Here is a 24904-nt window from a genome sequence, read left to right on the forward strand (position 1 = left end):
TATAATTGATGTAAATGATGTCCTGAGGGTTTGAAACCCCGGAATTTCACATCGTAACGCTTTATTGAGGTGACTTGCACGCCGGATAACGGGCGTGGGGTAGAGCACCATTGGGGATTGTGACTTGGTCCGTCCCAAGAGATGTTTTTACCGTATTTTCTATTTGAACTAAATTGAGAATCATCCTTACTTGGATTTAATTGTTACATTTGGGCTTCTTGTCAATTATTTGAATCCTTCAGGGATTGACATCACTGTTTTCGCATACATGCATATCATTTGATCTCAGTCCAAGGTTTTAAATACTGTTTTGCAAACTCAGCCATCTTTCTAAGATTTGAAAACTTAAATGATATTTCTAAATGATATTTCGGGCTGAGAACTACTATTTTACAAATGCCCAAGGGGCTTATGATGATTTCTGAACTGAGCATGGATCGGGTTGCGCGCCGCAGCAGTATTATATTGATATTGAGGCTGAGAGCCTGGTTGATTACATTGATATTGAGGCCGAGGGCCTGGTTGATTATATTGATATTGAGGCCGAGAGCCTCGATGATTATACTGATATTGATATGAGGCCGATGGCCTAGATTTGATGCCACGAGATGGCTTTATATTGCTCTTGGGCTATAGGAGCCCCTCCGGAGTCTGTACACACCCCCAGTGAGCGCCGTCGATGATAAATAAAATGGATGGCTCGGGCTGCACACCGCAGTGGGTACTAGAGAGTACCATCATATGCATTGCATTGCACTCATGCATAGAGTGTACCATCATATGCATTGCATTGCACTCATGCATTTGTTTTTATCTGTTATACCTGTCTCAGTAATTGGTACTCTGATTTAATTGACTTGTTGCTTCACTAATTGTTGTTCTAAACTGCCAGTCATAGTTTACTTTGTATTTTTCCATGATTTCTTATTCTCAGCCTTTATTTATGTTTATTACTTACTGGGTCGGAGTACTCACATTACTCCCTGCACCTTGCGTGCAGATCCAGGTACACCACAGGCTGAGTTAGGATTTGTTAGCTGAGCAGCAATATCCGGGAGTATTGAGGTAGCTGCATGGCGTTCACAGCCTTGATCTCTCCCCTCTATCTCTATCTTTTATTCTGCATTTTTCCTAGACAGACTTGTAATAGGTGGATATTCTGTATTAGAGGCTCATATTCATGACATCGAATTCTATTGGGCTATGGTGTGGTATTTTAATTGAACTTTTGCAGATTTAATTATTAATTATACACTTGAATGTAATGACTTAGTAAATTCTCTGTGATATTTATCTATAATCTGAATAAGAATTTGAGATAATGTTGTTAAATGGTCGGGCTTGCCTAGCACTGTGTTGGCGCCATCATGACCGGGGTTGGGGTCGTGACATAGCTGATCTTCCGGGCATGCCGCCTGATAGAGATATTGATTTTGGCATTGATCTGTTGCCAGGCACTCAGCCCATTTCTATTCCTCCGTATCGTATGGCTCTTCCTGAGTTGAAGGCGTTGAAGGATCAGTTACAGGAATTGCTTGATAAGGGTTTTATTCGGCCCAGTGTATTACCTTGGGGTGCTCCTGTCTTGTTTGTGAAGAAAAAGGATGGTTCTATGCGTATATGTATTGATTATCGCCAGTTGAACAAGGTTACAGTGAAGAACCGTTATCCTTTGCCTCATATTGATGATCTGTTTGACCAACTTCAGGGCGCGCGAGTGTTTTCTAAGATTGATTTGCGCTCAGGTTACCATTAGTTGAAGATTTGGGAGCCAGATATCCTAAAGACTGCTTTCAGGACTCGGTATGGTTATTACGAGTTCCTTGTCATGTCATTTGGGCTGACCAATGCCCCAGCAGCCTTTATGCATTTGATGCACAGTGTGTTCCGGCCGTATCTCTACTCATTTGTCATTGTCTTTATTGATGATATTCTGATGTATTCCCGGAATCGGGAAGATCATGAGCAGCACCTGAGGATTGTGCTTCAGACTCTGACAGAGAAGAAGTTATATGCTAAGTTCTCGAAATGTGAGTTTTGGTTGGATCCAGTGGCATTCTTAGGCCACGTGGTATCGAGTGAGGGTATTCAGGTGGATCCGAAGAAGATAGAGGCCGTGTAGAGTTGACCCAGACCATCCTCAGCTATCGAGATCCGCAATTTCCTTGGCTTGGCGGGTTACTACCGTCATTTTGTGGAGGGGTTTTCATCTATTGTGGCCCCTATGACCAGGTTGACATAGAAGGGTGCTCCGTTCCAGTGGATAGAGAAGTGTGAGGCGAGCTTTCAGAAGCTCAAGGCAACTTTAACTACAACCCCAGTTTTGATATTGCCTATAAGTTAGGGGCCTTATACGATCTATTGTGATGCCTCGAGGATTGGCCTCGGAGCGGTGTTGATGCAGGATGGTAGGGTGATTGCCTGCACGTCCAGACAGTTGAATATACATGAGAAGAATTACCATGTTCACAACCTTGAGTTAGCTGCCATTGTTCACGCCCTGAAGATTTGGCACCATTATTTATACAGGGTTCCCTGTGAGATTTATACTGACCATCGGAGCTTGCAGCACTTGTTCAAACAAAAGGATCTAAATTTGCGGCAGATGAGGTGGTTAGAGTTGCTGAAGGATTATGACATCACTATTTTGTATCACTTGGGCAAGGCCAATATGGTGGCCGATGCTTTGAGTTTCCGAGTAGAGAGTTTGGGGAGTTTGGCTTATTTACCAGCATCGAAGAGGCCTATGGCGATGGATGTTCAGGCCTTAGCCAACCAGTTTGTGAGATTGGATATTTCGGAGCCCAGTCTGGTTCTAGCTTGCGTGGTTCCTCGATCTTCCTTATTTGATCGTATCAGGGAGCGGCAGTATGATGACCCTCATTTGCTTGTCCTCAAGGACAAGGTTCAGCAGGGTGATTCCAGAGATGTGACTATTGGTGATGATGGGGTATTGAGGATGTAGGGTCGGATTTGTGTACCCAATGTTGATGGGCTTCGAGAATTGATTCTATAGGAGGCCCATAGTTTGCTGTATTCCATCCATCCAGGTGCCACAAAGATGTATCAAGATTTGAGGTAGCACTACTAGTGGAGGCAGATGAAGAAAGATATAGTTGGATTTGTAGCTCGGTGCCTCAACTGTCAGCAGGTGAAGTATAAGCACTAGAGTCCGGGTGGGTTGCTTCAGCAGATAGAGATTCCGGAGTGAATGTGGGAGCGGATCACCATGGACTTTGTAGTTGGGCTCCCACGGACTTTGAGGAAGTTCGATGCTATTTGGGTAATTATGGATCGGCTGACCAAGTCCGCTCATTTCATTCATGTGTGTACTACTTATTCTTCGGAGCGGTTGACAGAGATTTATATTTGGGAGATTGTTCGTCTACATGGTATTCTAGTGTCCACATTTCAGATAGAGGTACTCAGTTCACATCGCGGTTCTAGAGGGCCGTTCAACATGAGTTGGGTACTCGGGTGGAGTTGAGTACAACATTTCACCCTCAGACGGACGGACAGTCTGAGCACACTATTCAGATTCTTAAGGATATGCTCTGTGCGTGTGTGATTGAGTTTGGAGGGTCTTGGGATCAATTCTTGCCATTGGCGGAGTTTTCCTACAACAACAATTATCAGTCCAGCATTCAGATGGCACTATATGAAGCTTTATATGGTAGGCGGTGTAGATCCCCAGTAGGTTGGTTTGAGCCGGGTGAGGCTAGACTATTAAACACAGACTTAGTTTAGGATGCTTTGGAGAAGGTTAAGGTGATTCAGGATAGAATCCGTACAGACTAGTCCAGACAGAAGAGTTACGCGAACCGAAAGGTTCGTGATGTTTCCTATATGGTTGGAGAATGGGTTCTGCTTCGGGTGTCACCTATGAAAGGCGTTATGAGATTTGGGAAGAAAGAGAAGTTGAGTCCGAGGTTTATTGGCCCTTTTGAGATATTGAGGCATGTTGGGGAGGTTGCTTATGAGCTTGCCTTACCCCCAATCTTGGTAGGAGTTCATCCGGTATTTCATGTTTCGATGCTCCGGAGGTATCACGGTAATGCATCGTACGTGTTGGATTTTAGTTTAGTCCAGTTGGACAAGGATCTATCTTATGTTGAGGAGCTAGTGGAGATATTAGACAGGCAGACTCGAAAGTTGAGGTTAAAGAACATTGCATCAGTGAAGGTTCAGTGGCGGGGTCAGCCGGTCGAGGAGGCAACCTGGGAGACCGAGCAGGATATGCGCTGCTGTTACCCTCATCTTTTCACTACTTCAAGTATGTATCTATGCTCGTTCGAGGACAAACACATGTTTAAGTGTAGGAGGATCTGACAACCCGACCAGTCATCTTAAGAATTAACACCCCGATCCCCTATTAACTGCCTTTCCCGAGTTTATTTCTGCTATTTTGATTTGCCAGGATGTTCGGTTTTGAGTTTCGGAGAGTTTTGGGACACTTAGTCCCTAAACGAGAACTTAAGTGTTGGAAAGTTGGCCGTAGTTGGAGCAGTGTGAAGATGGCCTCGGGATAAAAATCCGATGGTTCCGTTAGCTCCGTTAGGTGATTTCGGGCTTAGGGGTGTGATTGAATTGTGTTTTGGAGGCTTGTAGCTAATTTAGGCTTGAAATGCCAAAAGTCAAATTTTTGAAGTTTCTGATTCGATAGAGAGATTTTGATCCAAGGGTCAGAATGGAATTTCAGAAGTTGGAGTAGCTCCGTAGTGTTGAATGTGACGTGTGTGCAAAATTTCAGGTCATTCGAACTAGGTTTGATAGACTTTTTGATCGAAAGCGTGTTTTTAGAGTTTTTGGAAACATAGACTTGAATCCGATGCGTTTTGGTCGATTTGATATTGTTTGAGGTGTTTTGAAGATTGGTACAAGTTTGAATAAGGTTTGGGAGACGTTGGTGCCTTTGCTTGAGGTCCCCGGGGCCTCGGGTGAGTTTCGGAGGGTTGATCGAATCATTTTAAGTTGAAGAAAAGTGGCAGATTTTTGTTTCAACTATTGCAGGTATTTTAATCTCCGTGTTCGCGAGTGGACCCTCGCCTTCGGGAAGAGTCAGTTGAGGAAGGTGGAATCTAAGCCTTCGCGTTCGGGAGGAAGGCTCCGCGTTCGCGAAGGGCTAAGCATTTGTGCATTGCGTTCGCAGGGGTGGTGTCACGTTCGCATAGAAGAAAATGAGCGGCTGAGCTTCAGTGGATTTAATTCATCGCGTTCGTGATTGGGGGAACGCGATCGCGAAGGCCTGTCTGAGTAAAGCACCGCATTCACGATGTGCTGGTCACGATCGCGAAAGAGGAAAATTGGTTAAAGTTATTTTGTGCTTCACGAACGCGAGGCTTTGACTGCATTCGCGAAGAAGGATTTCAGGCCTGGGCAGAAGGTTTAAAAGATCGTCTTGTCCGCGAATGTGGGGTTTATTTCTTCCATTGTTGGTCGTTTTTGGAGCTTTTTGAAGGAGATTAAAGAGGGATTCAAGGGGAATCACTTGTAGGTAAGAATTTTGGACCTAAAACTCGTTTATATTATGAAATCTACCTAATAAATCATGGAATCTAAGCCAAAAATTGAGGTATTAGGGCTTGAGATTTAGAGACTTTAAATGAGAATTTGAGGAGACATATGGACTCCGATTTTAGTGTTTTTGATATGGTTAGACTCGTGAGAGTGTGAGAATTCTGGAAATGTAAATTTTACCCGATTCCGAGATGTGGGCCCGAGGGGCATTTTGGTCATTTTACCTAATTTCGTGTATTAGCTTAGAATTTAATTGTAGAATCAAGTACTTGAAGTGTTATTTATAGTATGCAATTGAATTGAATAGATTTGGGCCATTTAGAGTCGAGTACTCGTGGCAAGAGCGTGGTTTCAGATTGATTTGAGCTGGTTCGAGGTAAGTGGCTTGTCTAACCTTGTGTGTGGGACCTTCCCCTTAGGAGACCTTCCCCTCTAGGATTTGGTATATTTGATAATTGAAATGCCTTGTACATGAGGTAACGAGTGCGTACTTGAGCTAATTGTTGAAACTCTATTTTCTTTAAGTAATTTCAATTGTGTCCCTTTTTCCTGTTTTAAACTATTGCAAATTTAGCATGTTGTTAGCTTAGAAAAAGCATGTTTAGTTGACTTAATTGCCTATTTGCTTAAATTGCCTTAATTGGATTATCTGAAGCATGTTAGGCTAGAATTACCTGTTTTACTTGGTACGAAATTGAGCTTATTGAACATTCCTTGTGTTGTTGCTGTCTGTTTTACTTTGGGACTACGCAACGGTATTTCGGGAGATCCCCCTGCACTTTTACATTGGAACTACGGGACTGCACCCAGTAAATTCCCCCTGTACTGAGTATTTACATTTGAGGCTACAGATCGATATTCCGGGAGACCTCCTCGCATTATGAGTTGGACTACGAGATGGTATCCCGGGAGATTCACCAGATATTTACATTTGGGACTACAGGATGGTATCCTGGGAGATCTCCGGTTGTTATCTTTGTGCTGAGCTGCACTTTCTTTCTGTGTTTACTTTGCCCCTGTAGTAATTGTTGTTGTCTTCCTATTCATGTTACTTTTACTGTTGTATTTATTACATTTCTTTGTTCTATATTGTCGAACTTTATATTTTTTTATTTAACCTCAGTAGGGCCCTGACCTTTATCATCACTACCCGATCGAGGTTAGGCTTGGCACTTACTGAGTACCGCTGTGGTGTACTCATGCCCTTTCTGCGCATGTTTTTCATGTGCAGATCTAGGTACCTCTTATCAGGCCTACCATCCTTGAGGCTAGGCGATTCCATGGGACTTCGAGGTATATCTGCTGCGTCTGCAGACCGAGGAGTCTCTCTCTCTATTCTATCTTGTAGTGATAGCCCCTCTATCTTTACTGTTGATGTAGACATTTCAGAGTTAGAGCATTTTACTATGTTTCGTAGATTGTGATTCATGGGTTTTCGGGTTTTGGGAGTATGTATTGGTTTTGAGAAGTTAAATGTTGTGTATGCCGAGCGGCACCTTTAAAACACTGTTTCATTTTCTCTATTTCTGTTTTAAATTGTTTTTCTTTTCTTCCGCAAGTTTGGGTTATTTTTCAGCATTTTAGGCTTACCTAGTCCTAGAGACTAGGTGCCGTCACAATGGTTCACGGTGGGCAAACCGGATCGTGACAGTTAAACATTGTAAAAACACTAGAAACACTGGAAATCAGACACTTAATTTCCTCTTGGCTCATGAACAGTTATCCTCCTCCTTAAATCCCCAAAAATCAAATTCTCCATATTCTTCAAGTCCATTGCAATTTTCCATATCCATTTGCAAGGTATGTGATTCCTCTCTTTCTTCCCTTTCTTGGTATGAAAACAATAGAAGAGCAGTCATGGTTGTTTTGTGCTTAGGGTTGCGAATTCTTAGTCTTAAATGTCAAACTTGTGCGTGAATTTGTTGTTGCTTGCTGGGTGAGGCTGGTTGAGTATGAATGTGTGATTGTTGTTGTACAATTTTGGGCGAGATGTGTGCTAAAATTGACTGGAAAATGAACAAGGAAAAGAGGGCACATACACAGTTTTGACAAAATGCATGAAAGAAAAATAGGTCTGGGCGATGAAGATGACCTTCGCGAACGCGAAGAGCAAAATCTGGCAGTCCCCAAAATAGAAAAAATAGTAGCTTTGCATAGCTCTGTCCGGGACCCTTTTTGCCCATTTCTTTGGCCTAAAACTTCCTAATACATTGTTTTAAGTGTCTATATGAGATTTTAACATTCATCATCTATTTGGTAGATACTTTGGGCATAAAATGAATCTGAAACACAATGAAATTGAGCAGGAACATGTCCCAGAAACTGAACAAGAAGAACCCTTTGATCATGACCGGTTTTTATCTACGGAATGTGAACGGAAATACGATGAACTCTTGTCAAAAACCATCGTCAGGGAAAGAGGCATAAACATGAAAAATTTTGAAGCTAAAATGCCGGGCTTCTACACAATATCGGTAGAAAGCAGGTGGATTTGTCTTGCCGCTCAACCAAATGATGCCAACTACACAGTAGTTTTGGAATTCTATGAAAATGCCTTGAGGACCGATTTCCAAGGAACCTTAGTTACTATTGTGCAGGGTGTTCAAGTCAACTTCAACCCTGAGGTAATCAATGGAATTTATAGCCTTTCCAATGCTGATAATGATGTTTATAGAGACAGAGCGAAAGTAGGAGGAAACCAATGGTTGGCGGACAAATTGCATGATATGGTGACCTCGAAGTGGTTGACCGTGCATAAAGGAGTTGATTCTCATGACTTCACTACCGAGGCAAAGACGAGGCTCTCTATTATCTGTGCAAGGGTGTTTCCTTCTACAAATGACACTGATGTGACACCAGAGAGGGCACTGATAATTGCTGCTATCATGGATGGACTACCCGTGAACGTGGGGGACCACATTGTTAGAAAAATCAAGGAAGCCACTTATGGGAGGTCCAAGAGCCTATTCTTTCCATCATTGATTACTCGGTTATGCTATGATGCTGGGGTGTTAAAACACCCAAATGATGAGGAGAAAGGTCCGGGAAAGTCGATGATCCAACTTTGCTGAAAAGGGGACCCACTGACAAGCAGAAGAAGAGGAGGATTGATGTTGCTCCTATTCATTTGGGCAGTTCTCTAAGGCCACCACTGATCCCACCGGATCCTTTGCACCTGCACCATGGTCATTTGACCTTGTCGGGCCACTCCAGTACGGCCCTCACACTATGCGCCACTTATCCAGTCAGATACATGGAGTAGATGCACACATTAGAAAGCTTATAGCTAGCCCTCCTACTGGCCCACCTGGGCTAGCACATTGATAACTAGGGATTATGATGCATTTTACACTCCTTGCTTAAGTTTTGATTAGAAATGAGTACAAAATAGTCCCAAAGGCTCACAAGTTGTGCTTGATTGCAGGTTTGATAAACAAGGTGACAAGGTGTCAAAAACTAGCTCAAAAAGGAGTGAAACTTGCACAAGTACCAAGACAAGATCAAGCTCAGTAAAACAGGGCCAGTGCGGCCGTACACCATTCTATGTGGTCCGCAAAGATGAAGTTCAGAGAGGTTGCTTTTCAGGACATAAGGCAATGAGACCGCAAAGGGTTTTGTGTGGTCTGTATTGGGTCCATTGCAGTCGCACTCGATTTCATGCGGTCCGCAGAGCCAAGGTTCAGAGAGGTGACATTTTTTAGGATGAAGCCCAATGCGGTCCGCGGTCCTTTTTGTGCGGACCGCAATAGAAGCCACCGCGGCCGCACTCAACTTTGCGTAGTCTACAAATCCCAACTTCAGAGAGCTGAATATTCAAGCCAAGATCCTTAGTGCGGCCGTACTCGATTTTGTGCGGTCCGTACTAGCCCCGCAGGGGTATTTTTGTCCAGAATTTCCAGCCTAGTATAAATAGATTCTTTTCCCATTTTTAGGGCATCAGATAGTTTTGTACGTAGAGCTGCGCTCGTGACTTCATTTCTTTTACCTATTTTGAGTAATTTTAGCTTAATTTCAACATTGAATCTTCAAGTTTAATTTAGCAATTAATTATTATGAGTTTTTCTTCATCTATTGCTTTGTTTTCTTCTCTAATTATGAGTAGTTAAACCCATAAGCTAGGGTTGTGCTTCCCCTAGTGTGGGTAATTGATGGGTCTTGTGGTTTAGGGCTTGATTGACTATGGGTGTTTGATATTTGGACTAATTTCATGTTTAATTGTTGAACTAGTAGTTGCAAACACTAGTTTATGTTTAGTTAACTTTGGCTCTTCTTGAGAAAGAGAGCCTAAGTCTCTGAAATTGGTCCAACAAGGAATTGGGGCGTACTCAAGAGATTGATAGCCCCAATTAAAGGATTAAACCTAGAGATAATAATACCCAACTTGAACCTCAATTGCTTGCACAAATTATCATACCCAATTGATCTTGAGAAAGTCAATTCAGGCAAAATCACTCGAACTACCGAGAGGTGTAGATTGAGTAGAATCGTGCAATGGTTATATCATCCTCCCCAATTGTGACAATCTAGCCTTAGACTTAAGAATCCGTCAATTAGCCACCTAGGAGAAAGTTACTACCCTAGTGCCTTTTATCTATCTGAACAACTTGCAATAGTTTAACCTTAGCCTTATTTAGCTTGATTTAGCATTGTAGCATTATAAAATTAGAGTTATAATAAAAAACAAAAATGTGTAGAAGTGCAATTAGGAACAAATACACGACTCCACTTTAGATAGAAACTCAACTCCAATATCTAGCTCCCTGTGAAAATCGATCCCGACCTCATCGGGTAAAAGCTGCTTCGACCTCTCTCGCTACTCAATAGTAGTGCAGGGTTGGTCTCGATCACTTTTTGGCGCCATTGCCGGGGAGCTAACGGTTTTGGCTATCTATCTAAATAGTTTTGTGTATTGTTCTTCTTTCCTTCTGTGTTACTAATTTATTTGTGTCACAACTTCAGGTACGAAATGACAGCGAATGTTAATGATCCTCTTGGAAATATGATTGCGGGGGAGGAGGTAGATGATGTCGGAGATGATGAGGTGCCTCTTGTACCTCAAGGACAATGTAGAGGCCACCAGGCCAATGCTAATACCAATGACAATATTTCAGACCCTCCTCCGCCAGCTCCAAGAGTGGCTCCTAGAGTACTTCCCAACCAAGGTTATGCAAGTGCAATTGTCCCACCTCGAATCCAGGTGGGCAATTTTCAAATCACCAATATGATGATGACATTGCTGGAGTAGCGTGGGTATTTTACAGGCGCTGCTAATCAAAATGCTTACAAACATCTCAAGGGGTTCGTGGATACTTGTTGGGGGAGCAAGCAAACAAATGTGTCCGAGGATGCTCTTCGGTTGAGACTCTTCCCATTTTCACTTAGAGGGAAGGCATTGGATTGGCTTGAGAAACTTCCCAACCATTCCATCACTACTTGGGATGAGTTGGCGGACAAGTTCATTGCAAAATTTTTCTCACCAGGGCATATGGCAACATTGAGAGATGAGATCTTGTCTTTCAAGCAGGAGCCCACCGAACCTTTGCATGAGATTTGGGAGCATTACAAAACAATGGTAAAGGAATGCCCCAACAATGATATGACTAAGGAGATGATCCAACAGACTTTCTACTGGGGCACTAATACAACAAACTAGTGCATAGTGAACCAACTTGCTGGGGGAAACTTCATGAAGCTGTCTTATGATGAGGATTGTGACATTCTTGATGGAATGGCTGACTCTTCTTCTGCTCGGCAAAGTAGAGCCAATGTGCTTCAGGGTGACCCCACGGTCACTCACTTGCATAAGGAGTTACATGATCATGGGTAGGCTATAGCGGAGTTGACAACTAAAATGAACCAAATAGCAAAGACACAGTTGCAACAAGTTCAAAATCCTCGCCAAGTGAATGCCATGGAGGGTATCAACATGTTAGTGAACAAAAGAAGACAAAGAGGTCAACAGAATCAAGGGAATTCAGAGCAATTTGACAATGATTGTAGTGGATTTCAAGATGATAATTATGATGGAAAAAATGAAGAGGTTCAATACGTGAATAATTATCAAGGTCAAAGGGGCAATTCTTCCAACCAACAACAATGGAGACCCCAAGGCAATTGGGCAATCAACAACAAGGCAATGGTAATTGGGGGAACAACAACCAAAACTCCTACTGGGGAAATCATAACAACAATCAAAATAATCAAGGAAATTGGAATGGTAACAATAACAATTGGGGTGGTAACAACAATCAAGGTGGATGGAACAATGGAAACCAAGGAAACCGGGGGCAAGGCTTTCAAAGGCCCCCAATGTACCAACAACCAAACAATCCGCTCCCGTTTCCATCCCAAGGTCCTAATTCTTCTAGCAATGATATGGGGAGAATTGAAATGATGTTTGAACAAATGATGAAAAAGAGTGCGTATTTTGATGCTCAGTTGTCTTCCCACAATACTTCAATTAGAAATTTAGAGGTTCAGTTAGGTCAAATCTCTCAGTACTTGAATACTCACCCTAAAGGTGCTCTACCAAGTGATACTGTAGTAAACCTGAAGGGTGGGAACAATCATGTTATGGCGGTAACTACAAGGAGTGGATGAGGTGGTGATGTGAATGCCTCCAAACAAAAGCAAATTTTGAGTGATGATGTTGAGTTGCAAGAAGATGAAGTTCCTTTGGTGGTTGAAAATGTGATTGATTAGAATGTGAATGAAGAAGTGAGGATTGATATTCAAGATGCTGAGGTGAAAACTCAAAATGACGTGAACCCGTCTAGGGAACACGTAATAGACATGCCGGAGCCGGTTGTGCCTAAATCCAAGGCTCCTTTGCCAAGACCACCTCCACCTTATCCTCAAAGGCTCGCGAAGCAGAAAAATGAGAATCAGTTTAAAAAGTTCACTGACATGATGAAGAGCTTATCCATTAATGTGCCTTTAGTGGAGGCTCTTGAACAAATGTCGGGCTATGCTAAATTCATGAAGGACTTGGTGACAAAGAAGCGATCTATGGATTGTGAAACTATAAAGATGACCCACCAAGTTAGTGCAATAGTGCATTCAATGGCCCCGAAGCTTGAAGATCCCGATGCTTTCACCATTCCTTGCACTACTGGGAGTGCGGATTTTTCTAAGGCTCTATGTGACTTGGGGTCTAGTATCAACTTGATGCCCTACTCAGTTTTCAAGACTTTGGGTATTGGGAAATCGATGCCAACTTCCATGAGATTGCAAATGGTGGATAGAACGATGAAGAGACCATTAGGTATTATTGATGATGTGCTTGTCCGGGTGGACAATTTTATCTTGCCAACTGACTTTGTGATCTTAGATTATGAGGTGGATTATGAAGTTCGTATCATTTTGGGGAGACATTTCCTTGCTACTAGGAAGGCCTTAGTTGATGTGGAAGCATGAGAACTTACCTTTTGGGTGGGTGATGAAAAAGTGGTCTTTCATGTGTGCAAGTTAATGAAGCAGCCCAATAGTTCCGAGGTGTGTTCCTTTGTAGACCTTGTCACGACAGTGATAGTTGATGATACAAGTGCAATGATCAATGTGGAGGACCCTCTGGAGGCCATATTGTTGAATCTTGATGTCAATGATGATGAGGGCCGAATGGAGTGTGTGAATGCTCTACATGGGATGGGCTCTTACTCTTATGAGCTAAGGAAACTATCTTTGGACCTCGAGAATAGGAAGACTCCACCAACAAAACATTCAATTGAGCAGCCTCCAGTGTTGGAGTTGAAACCGTTGCCTCCACACCTCATGTATGAGTTCTTAGGCCCTAGTAATGCTGTATTCTGGGTCGGGCCCGGGCCTAAATGGGCCAAACGGGCCTGGGCTCTGGCGGTCCGGGCCTCACGGTCCCGGGCTTCGTGGGCTCAACGGGTGGAACCAGCCCGTGACGGACCTAAGCCCATATGGTCCTGGGCTAAACGGGTCGGGCTCGTGGGCTTAGCGGGCCTAACGGGCTTTTTTATTTCCATGCTTTTTTTTTTAATTTTTTTTGTTTAAGGTAATTTCTTGTAAACTATATCATGGCTATATAAAAAATATATATGTACTATATATGTAGAAATCTAATTATTAAAGTGCTTGACGAAAGAGTAAAATAACAAAACAATAGTAAAACTAAATTGCCATGCATAATAAATTAATAAGAAAGTACAACATGAAGCATAAATACGTCTAATAATTTTAAAATAACACAAATTGTTGAAAAATCTTATAGACGAATTTGCGGATAAATACCATCAACACAATACGTTATATGCCTCCTTAAAATGCATGTGGTACACCTTGAACGAAAATTTAAGACACTTCCACAGTTCTTGCATTTTAATATTTGGTCTTCTTCATTTTCTTCAAGCACTTCATAGTAGTGCGAAACAAATAAGCGCACTCTTTCCTAACGAGGCATGATGTAACTTGAAATTAAGACTGAGACTTGAAGTTTTGAAAATTGGAGATTGAGAGATTGAGAGAAATTTAGATTGAGAAATGAGTTTTGAACATTGAAATGAAGAAGAGGGAGGGGGTATGTATAGTGTTAGAGAAGGTTAGTTTTGTAAATTGGAAAAACAAATGGCTATTTGTGCAATATGGCCGTTGGTGGTCATTGGGGGTAGGGCCCTCATTTTGAATTTTGAAAAATCTTATTTTGTAGTATATTTTGAAAAATCTTGTTTTGTAGTATATATAGTATACTAGTATAGTATACTATATATAGTATGTTATGTATATATATTTCCAAATATAATTTCTTATAATGTTTTGTAGTATATATATATATATATATATATATAGAGAGAGAGAGAGAGAGAGAGATTTTCTTGTAGTATATATTGTATGTTATGTATATATATTACCTTATATATTTTCTTGTAGTATATATTGTATGTTATGTATATATATTCCCTTATATATTTTCTTGTAGTATATATTGTATGTTATGTATATATATTCCCTTATATATTTTCTTGTAGTATATATTGTATGTTATGTATATATATTCCCTTATATATTTTCTTGTAGTATATATTGTATGTTATGTATATATATTATAGCTTATAAATAATTGCAAGTTAAAGACAAAAAAATATTGCAAAAAGATATTCAAGGGCATGTCTTATAATTTTTATTACCAAAAATGGCATATCTTTCTTAGTCTTCCTCCCCCCAATGGAATGAGCACAACAAGGTACTAATACCACCATTAAAAAGGGAAAAAACTAAAAGAAGATATGCCAAAGTACAAGTTACACCATAATCTACATTGTATCTCTAACAAATTTCATAAATCCTTCAAGGTTCGGAGGAGGTTGCGTTGGTGGTGGTGGAAAAGAAACTTGTTCATCACCACTTCCGGGCGAAGCAGCATCATCCGCAAGTTCCTCCATCATTTCTTCATAAGCTTCATCTATCGCCGGTTGTGATTTCGCAGTTCCAAAGTTTCTTCTTTCCGAGCGAATCCAATCTCAGAACAATACATATTTTTCTAAGCTCTCCCTCATTGACGCTCTATGATCACCTATTTGAAGTCTTGCTTGACTGAAAGCGCTCTCTGATGCAACAGTTGAAGCTTGAATAGATAAAATATCCCGAGCCATCTTTGCAAGAACCGAAAAATGTTTTTCCCTTGCCTTCCACCATTCCAAAAGATCAAAAGTGCCGTCTGGATTCTCCTTTTCAAGTCTCTGCGACAAATAAACTTGAAGCTCATTTAGATGTGAAGTTTCATCATAATTATCACCTTGAGAACCCCTGAACTCCGTCCAAGATTTAAGTGCTTTTAAGCCCGCAGCTCTTTTAGACGATTGTGAACTAGATGAAGTAGGGGTTGGAACATTTAGCCTAGCATGATCTAAGGCAAGTTGATAATCATTATAAATTGTTTGAACATTGATTTTAATTGAGGCTTTTGCATCTGCAAGTGTAGCAAATTTCTCATTTGAAAGATCTAAAGCCTTATAAATATTTGAGTACCAAAAATGAGGACCTCCTAATTTCATTGTAGGATTTAACATTGCAGCAACACCATAAATAGGAGGGATAGAGAAAAAATATTTTTTAAACTTTTCTTTCATTTCATTTATAGCAAGTTGATAAATTTTCCCACCCTCCGAAAATTCAACAAACAAATCACATAGTGCTGCAATATAAACTAAACAGTTTGAAATAGTAGGATAATATTGTCCAGAAAATGCATTTGTAGCAATTTGAAAATGTTCTAAAAAATCTATAAGAATTTTAACATTCGTCCAATCTTGAGTAGTAAGCATTTCATCATCATCCTCACCAGCTACCCGAGCATTAAACGTTGCATTAATTGAGTTTCTATATTCATATGCAACTACTAAACTTTCGTACATACAATTCCATCTAGTCGGGCAAGCTTTAGGAACCTTTCTTTCTCTAAGGCCATATTCATCACATTTTTTAAAATATTCTCTAAGTCTACTTGTACAGTTTGAATAAAAAAGCCAATTAAGAGCCATTCTAACCTTTTCAATTTCAAAATTTAAAATGCGCATACTATCACCGACAATTAAATGATAAATATGACAAATACATCTAACATGGAATATATTCCTAAATGCAGGATTTAGTGTTGTTGTAAGTATGCCTATAGCACTAGTGTTACTAGCAGCATTATCCATAGAGATTTTCATTATTTTATCTCTAAAGCAAAAATATCTACAAATATCTACAACAGTGTTAGCTATAAACTTACCTGTGTGACATGGATTAATTATTCTATACGCAATAATGCATTTTTGCATTGTCCACTCCTTATCTATCCAATGACTTGGAACAGTTAGATAATCACAATCATTACCACTTCTACCAATATCAGTAGTAATAGAAATCAGTTATATGAGTAAATAAATACTGCAAATATTGTTCATATTCATGTTTATATTTATAAATATCGCTCTTAACTGTTGCGCGAGGCCAACCTTTATAAGTAGGATTAAAAACTCTTCTAATATAATGCACCCAATTAGGATTAGAAGGAAAAGAATAAGGTAAGCACATAACGGTAACCATCTTTGCTAATTCTTCACGATCTCTATTTGGATCGTAATATAAAATACCTCCGGTCACAGTGTTAATTCCTGGTTGAACTAGATTTGAACCTGTACTAGGGTTAACATCAGAATCTACACGTGTTCCCTCTAGCTGCGCTTTCATTTGTAAATATCTAACTTTATCTCTAGGGTGTGTTTTTATGTGCCTAGTCAAACTACCCGTGCCGCTACGGTCTCTAGTATATTTATGCGCCAGTAATTTCCCACATGTTTTACACTTAGCCTTATTTTGTTCTCTTACTTGAGTAAAAAAATTCCAAACTAATGATGTTTCTAGGCGTTTAGGAGGTTGTCTATTAAAACTAGGGGTTTCTACAGGTGGTTCGGGCGGTACATCAGTTGGGTTATTAACAGGACTAGTAGGTGTATCATCTAAATCCGGTTGGGTTTCATCTTCATCCTTATTTTCCTCATCATTTTCAAAGATAGTTTGATTAGGATAAAGAGCATTCATAGTTTCATCATCTAAATTTTGACCTGGTGCAACATTATGACAAAATTGACTATCGGAAAATTGAAAACAGGGGTTATCACTATCAAGAATAATAGGAGCAGCAGGACGTCTACCAGGTCTGGGTCGGGGAGCCGGGGGAAGGGTAGTAGGTTGGCCACTACTTTCACCAGTTTTTGCTTTACCCTTACCACCAAAAATATTTTTCAAAGAAAATGCCATATTAATTATAATTATACTAAATAAAACTAACAAAACTATAATATTAAAACTTAAGAGTTGGAACGCGTTTACCGAATTGCCGAACAACTTCTTAAAAATTAAAAATCGTTGAAGACTTGAATACTTCAATTCACCAACTTCATAATTTTTCACGAAATTTCAACAATAAAATAAGCAATTATAGGTGAGAGATTGATGAATTGGTGAGTAAAAATGAAAGAATGGGGGTATTTATAGTTGAGAATTGGGAAAAAGTGTAATTATATAAAGTTTGGGGTTAAATTAAAGTTTGGGGGCCAAATGGCTATTTTTAAAAGTTCCAAACGGTTAAAAAATAGCCGTTAGGCCCGGTAAGACCGGCCCAGGCCGGCCAGCCGGTCCCGGGCTTAGCGGTCCCGGGCTCGTGGGCTATTTTATCATACCCGGCCCACCCCGGGCTTTTTGCACCATTAAGGACCGGCCCACCAGGACCGGCCCACCAGGCCCATTTAGCCCGTTAGGTCCGCGGGCCCGGTCCCAGCCCGACCCACCATACAACACTAGGCCCTAGTTCTACTTTACCAGTTATTCTTTCCTCTTGTCTTACTAACATGCAGGTTGATGCCACATTGGCGGTGCTTCAAAAGTAGAAAAAGGTAATTGGATGGACTCTAGCTGATATTTGGGGGATAAGCCCCGTATTCTTTATGCACAAGGTTATTCTGGAAGATGATGCAAAACCCTCCTTGGAACATCAAAGGAGGTTGAACGAGGCAATGCAAGAAGTTGTAAAAAAGGAGGTGATCAAGTGGTTGGATGCCGGGGTTGTGTACCCCATCTCTGATAGATCTTGGACTTCGCCGGTGCAATGTGTACCGAATAAGGGTGGCATGATCGTGGTTGCAAATTCACAAAATGAGTTGATTCCTACTAGAACTATCACCGATTGGAGGGTATGCATGGACTACCGCAAGTTGAATAAAGTGACCCGCAAGGATCACTTTCCATTGCCTATTCTTGATTAGATGTTAGATCGACTTGCTGGGTGTGCCTTCTACTGTTTCTTGGATGGGTATTCTGGATACAACCAAATCTTGATTGCTCCAAAAGATCAGGAGAAGACCACATTCACTTGTCCATATGGCACTTTTGCCTTTTCTTGGATGCCTTTTGGGTTGTGTAATGCATCGGCTATATTTCAGCGGTGTATGATGGCCATTTTTACCAATATGGTGGAAGATATTTTGGAGGTGTTCATGGATGACTTTAGTGTTGTGGGTGATTCATTTGATGAGTGCTTGAAGAATCTTGATAGAGTTTTGGCCCGTTGTGAAGAAACTAATCTTGTTCTCAATTGGTAGAAATGTCACTTTATGGTAGAAGAGGGCATAGTTCTAGGGCATAAAATTTCAAAGCATGGTATTGAGGTAGACAATGCAAAAATTGATGTGATTTAAAGGCTCCCTCCCCCTACCTCTGTCAAGGGAGTTAGAAGTTTTCTTGAGCATGCTGGGTTCTACCAGAGATTTATCAAAGACTTTTCGAAGGTAGTGAATCCCTTATGCAAGCTATTGGAAAAAGATGCCAAGTTCATGTTTGATGAAAAATGTATGCAAGTCTTTGAACTTCTCAAGCATAAGTTGACCACCACTCCTATCATTACCGCACCTAATTGGAGCTTGCCCTTTGAGCTCATGTGTGATGCGAGCGATGTTGCGGTTGGGGTGGTTTTGGGTCAAAGATTGAATAAAATGTTTCATCCAGTGTACTATACGAGCAAGACAATGAATGATGCTCAAGTGAATTACATAGTGACCGAGAAAGAACTTTTGGCTATTGTGTTCGCAATGGAGAAATTTCGGCCGTATCTCATGGGTGCCAAGGTTATAATTCATACCGACCATGCCGCACTCCGGTACTTGATGACGAAGAAGGATTCCAAAGCTAGACTGATGCAATGGGTCTTATTACTTTAGGAGTTTGATTTGGAGATTGTGGACTAGAAGGGTTGTGAAAACCAAGTAGCGGACCACTTTGTCCCACTTGGAGGAGGAGGGGAGGCCTCGTGATGGCCTAGAGATCAATGATTCATTTCCCGACGAACAACTCCTTTCGGTGTCGGTGAATGGTATGCCATGGTTTGCGGACGTTGCTAATTTCCTTGTGACTGTAATCCCGTGTGAGCTCTCTTCTAACCAAAGGAAGAAGCTCAAACGGGATAGTTTGGATTTCGTTCAAGATTTGCACAGATGGTGTGATCCGAAGGTGTGTCCCGGAGGAAGGGCAATTAAGTATCTTGGAGGCTTGTCATTTCTCTCCCTATGGTGGCCATCATGGCGGGGCGAGGACGGCTTCCAAAGTTCTTAGTTGTGGGTTTTATTTGCCAACTTTGTACAAAGATGCAAGTGAGCTAGTGAAGAGGTGTGACGAATGTCAAAGAGCGGGTGGAATTTCGAAGAAAGATGAGATGCCTCTCAATGCCATTCTTGAGGTTGATATTTTTATGTATGGGGCATTGATTTTATGGGCCTGTTTGTTAGCTCGTGTGGGAACATATACATTCTTGTGGTGGTGGACTATGTGTCAAAGTGGGTTGAAGCCGTGGCTTTGCCCAACAATGAGGCCCGGAGTGTTGTTGCATTTCTCAAGAAGAGCAATTTTACAAGGTTTGGTACTCCTCATGCAATCATAAGTGATGTGGGGGTGATGGGGGGTCTCATTTTTGCAATAGAGCTTTTGACACTTTGCTTGCAAAGTATGGTGTCAACCACAAGGTTTCTACTACCTATCATCCTCAAGCGAGTGGCCAAGTTGAAGTCTCAAACAGGGAAATCAAGAGTATATTGTCAAAGACGGTCAATGCAAATAAGACCGATTGGTCAAAATAGTTGGATGATGATCTATGGGCTTATAGGACTGCTTACAAGACTCCGATTGGTATGTCTCCGTATCAGTTGGTGTTTGGGAAAGCTTGCCATTTACCGGTTGAGTTAGAGCATAAGGCCATGTGGGCTTTGAGGAAATTAAATCTTGAATGGGATGTGGCAGCAAATCTTCGTGTGGAGCTGCTTAATGAACTTGATGAATTCTGATTCCGTGCCTACTCCAGTTCTTCCTTGTACAAGGACAAGATGAAGTACCTTCATGATAAATATGCTCGTAGCAAGAAGTTCAAAGTGGGTGATTTGGTTCTCTTATTCAACTCTCGATTACGTCTGTTTCGGGGAAAGGTTAAGTCAAAATGGAGTGGACCTTTTGAAGTGGTGTTTGTGACCCCGTTTGGTGCACTTGATTTGAAGAACAAAAATGGGGAAGTTTTCAGAGTGAATGGGCATATGGTCAAGCACTACATGGGAAAAATTGATGACAGCCACGTGGTGGCACTTCTTCATCTCAAATGATTTGATGGTAACCTGCGTCATGCCCCAACATTATCAGGCACTTCTTGGGAGGCAACTCATGTGTCGTTCTTTTAGTTTTTCTTTGATTTTCATTATAGTGTAGGATTTATTTATGGACTGACTGGTTGTGAGATGCTGTAGGATTGTGCTGATGCAGTGCTGGAAAAAGTTGGAAAATGACTACTCTCTGAAGATTGTCAATGCATACCGCACTACCATTTTGTGCGGCCGCAAAGACCTCAGTGCAGGGGCAAAAATTCAATGCAGACCGTACTGATGAATTGACAAAAGTGGAGGTTCTCTGAAGTTTACCACCACGGCACATTGCATTTAGTGCGGACCGCAATGGTTGTCTTGTCTGAGCCCTATGGTTTTGAGCAATACGAATTGTGGTGCCATTTTATGCAGTCCATGATGGGTAGGTAAGATGGGCCCCAGGACCTTTTCTATAAATAGAACCTGAGGCCCTCCTTTTCAACTTTTCGAACCCTTTACTCTCCAAGCTTTAAAAAAATCATTGTTCATCTCTTTATTGCACATAATCAACTACTAAGGCTTAATCATCATCTTAGCATCTTACTTCTGGTACTTTAATCCTTTTTCAATTGTTTAATTTTATTATTTTTCATTAAATTTTTGTTTTCTTCATTCTTCTTCTTCCCTTCCCATTTTCCTTCGATTCTGTAGCTTAGGGTAGTTAAAATGCTGTGGTTAATTAGTTTTAGGTAGTTAAATGACTGAACCAACACTTAGGGACTCATCAATAGGTGTAAAATTGGACTAAAATTGATCAACACTTGAACCCTAGGTTAGTATTGCTGCTGGGCGTTCAGTGTGGACCGCGGTGGATTTTGTGCGGTCCATGGTGCCCCTGTGTGGTCTGCAATGGTATTTTGTGCGGACCGTAGTGTCAAAGTCCTGCAATCTGAACAATGGAGGATCGCGGCTGCATTGCATGTTGTGCGGTCCGGCGGCGCCTCAATGTGGACCGCAATGACATTTTGTGCGGTCCGTGGTGCATATATTCAGAGAGTGGGTAGTCTGAACCCCACCTCTGTGCATACCGCAATAGATTTTGTGTGGTCCGCAATGTCCTCTTTGCGGCTACACTGCATTTTGTGCGGTCCGCACTCTGCAAGTTTAAAACTGTCTGCTACATTTTTTCTGCAACTATGAATTACAATGTTTTTCTGGATACTATCAAGTCTGAATGAATGTTATTTGCAAACAATGGTAAAATCAAGAGGCAAAGGTGCTAAACAACCAGGACGAGGAGAATCCTCTCGGGGTGGGAAACAAAAGATGATAAAGTTGACCCCACAAGCCAGACAAAACATAAAAAATACAAGGAAAATCATTAGAGCTGCTGTAGGGCAATTGATCAGTCGGGGAGTGAGTACGAGCCCTCTCGGGAGGCATCATCAGATTCAGTGCCAGAGTACTATCCTGACTGGCCGGAGAAGAACTGGTTGAGAGATACACCTCCAACGTCCCCCTCTACCCAAGCCTCAGTTCACTTATCTTCTGAGTCGTCTAAGGGATCAGTTGAAGGCAGTGGGGTGAATACTCCACCTCTCCTACAGCTTTATTATTCGGAGAGTATGTAGTACCAGAGGAGGGGGAAGAAGCAGAAGGGGTGAGCCCCAAGTTGGTGGGGTTGAGCGGACTAGGAACCCGGAGGCATGGGAGGACCGATTCGTTAGTGAGATTACCTACCACAAGTTCAGAGAGTGGTGGCCAGAAAAGAGGTTGATTCTGGAGAGAAAAATAATTACCAGGGTACTTCTGCCTCACAACCCAAATGTGTTGAGGCAATTCAGAGATAAAGCGGGTTGGGACTACTTTATCGGGTATGTGGATGACGCTAATGAGCATTTGGTGAAAGAATTCTACACCAATGTGGCCCACATCAAAAATGGTACCACGGTCACCAAAGTCCGGAATTTGAAAGTGAAGTTTGATGGCAAGACCATCAATCACTATTTGGGCTTCATGGAGGAGGATGAGTCCTTGTACCTAGACAAAATGAAGTTAGGTGAAGAAGCCTGTCCATGGTTGGCGGAGTACTTGGCAATCCCAGGTACCACCCCTGAGTGGCTGACTACGGGGGTGAAGATATTGAGGAGGACACTGAATTTTGAAGCCAAGGGGTGGGAGACATTCGTGTGTAGCAGACTAGATCCTACCACCCATGACAACTCACTCCCACTTCACCGGGCGATCTTAGTTGCATCCATCATGGCAGGGTACCCGATCAATGTCGGGAATGTGATGTCCCGAGTTATTTCACGGGTAGTGAGTGAGGGTTACAGATCCTATCCATTCCCCAACTTCTTGACAATGTACTTCGAGGACCTCAATGTGGAAAAGCGCAGCTATGATGTGAAGGTAAAGGCAAAGGCACCCTTCTCATGGTATAGCCTACAGGGTGATGACAACCCTAAGGGCAAGCACTCAAAAGGGAAATACACTACTTCAACTGGCAAGTCTGAAGAGCCAGTAATGATAGTGACTACTCCACAACCTCCTCCCACTGCAGCAGATATGGCCCCAGGTCCATCTACCTCCACTGATCTAGAGATACCTTCCACCACCGCCTATCCATTGACTGCCCACTGTCTGAGCTAGGCCCTCACCAGCATCAACAACTGAATGCAGACAACTAGTTCTAAGTTGTGTGTGTTATCTACTACCATGGCAGCTCAGTCAACACCTCCGCCTCCACAAGTCCCACAGTCTATTGAGGACGCTCTTAAGGACATTCTAGACAACCAGAAGAAGATCCTTGAGACTCAAAAAGTGCTCATGGACGCTGTTGATTCACACGAAAAGGCTCTCAAGGAGCTTGCTAGAGAGGCTAAGAAGATGAGGATGATGCAGTTATCCAGTTGGCGGACCCACCAGAGATTTCCTCCAGTCAGCCACAGGATGCAACTCAGGAGCCTGTCCAGGTCCAGGCCCAGGTCCCAGCAGCAGAGCCATAGGTCACAGGGAGCAAGTCTCAGGTTCCCAAGCATATTGAGGACCCAGGGACCACTCAGGATCCCATGCTGACAGACGGCCCATAAGGAGTTTCTATGTCCTCTTTCCTCTATTTTTGGGGCTTATTTTGCTTAGTTGGCATTGAGGACAATGCCAGCTTTCATTTGAGGGGGTAGGCCCTACTTTGATTTGTTAGATGATTGTATATATACGACAAATTTTATTTCTTTCTTTCTTTTTCATCTTTGTTATGTATATAATTTCAGCACTTCATTATAGTTTTCGTACTTTTTACTTTGGGTCTTGTATGCTGTGAAATCTAGAAGGCCGATTCTCCTCGACAAAATGCTTTGAAGGATGATCCTGGAAGCCTGGGATCTCGAGCCAGCCACTTCCCCCAAGATCGGCCGGTACCCTGCCAAGGATAATGTTGACCGAAGTCCTGACAAATGCAGGAATCTCCCGAGGAATGCACCCCAGGTCGATCAGGTCTATTCAAGCGGCTCGACATCAGCCCATGCGTACGTCATAAAGCTAGTTGTCCCATCCCATTTCTTTTATCATGCAACGTATCTTGTACTAAGTTTGGGCTCCCCCTTTCTATAAAAGGGGAGTCGCTAGCACCCAGTAAAGGCAGAGCTCCAATTATTCTACTTAAGTGAAATAATATCTCTCTTTCTTTCTTCTCTCTAACTCGTTTGCCCTCACTGGCTTGAGGCCATTTAGCATTTATTACCTTCTTACTTGTTCTTTACCTATCGCTTGGTATTGGCCATATAAAGCTTTGCTTGATCATAATCCAACTGTTATCCCATTCCCGACTATCCCCGATACCTCGAGCTCGGCCCTGACATCGACCCCGAGGTCCCCCATCGACCAGTATTACATCCGGGCAGCAGGTTTCTCGATCGGTCCAATCCCCCATTTTAGCCCGTATCACCACGGTAAAGCACGCCGGACAGCAAGCCTTTAGGTTTGGTTATTGCCCCATTCCTAGATTGCATTTCATCATTAAACTCCACATTCTTAGCATCATCTGCTCTAAAAACTAGCTCGAGAATAGATCACATATTTTTAGAATCCCATTTACAAATTTAATTGTTGTTACCATTTTCACGGTAAACAGGTCTGTATATAAAAGTTACGTTACATTGTATATATTCATCTCCCCTATTGTATATTCGATTAAATCCCCTCTTGTATATATTCATTTTACTTTCCGCAAATTTTCTTTCTTAGCTTCGTATTTGTGTTTG

This window comes from Nicotiana tabacum, chromosome 1 (genome assembly GCF_000715075.1).
Source record: "Nicotiana tabacum cultivar K326 chromosome 1, ASM71507v2, whole genome shotgun sequence".
Taxonomy (NCBI): domain Eukaryota; kingdom Viridiplantae; phylum Streptophyta; class Magnoliopsida; order Solanales; family Solanaceae; genus Nicotiana; species Nicotiana tabacum.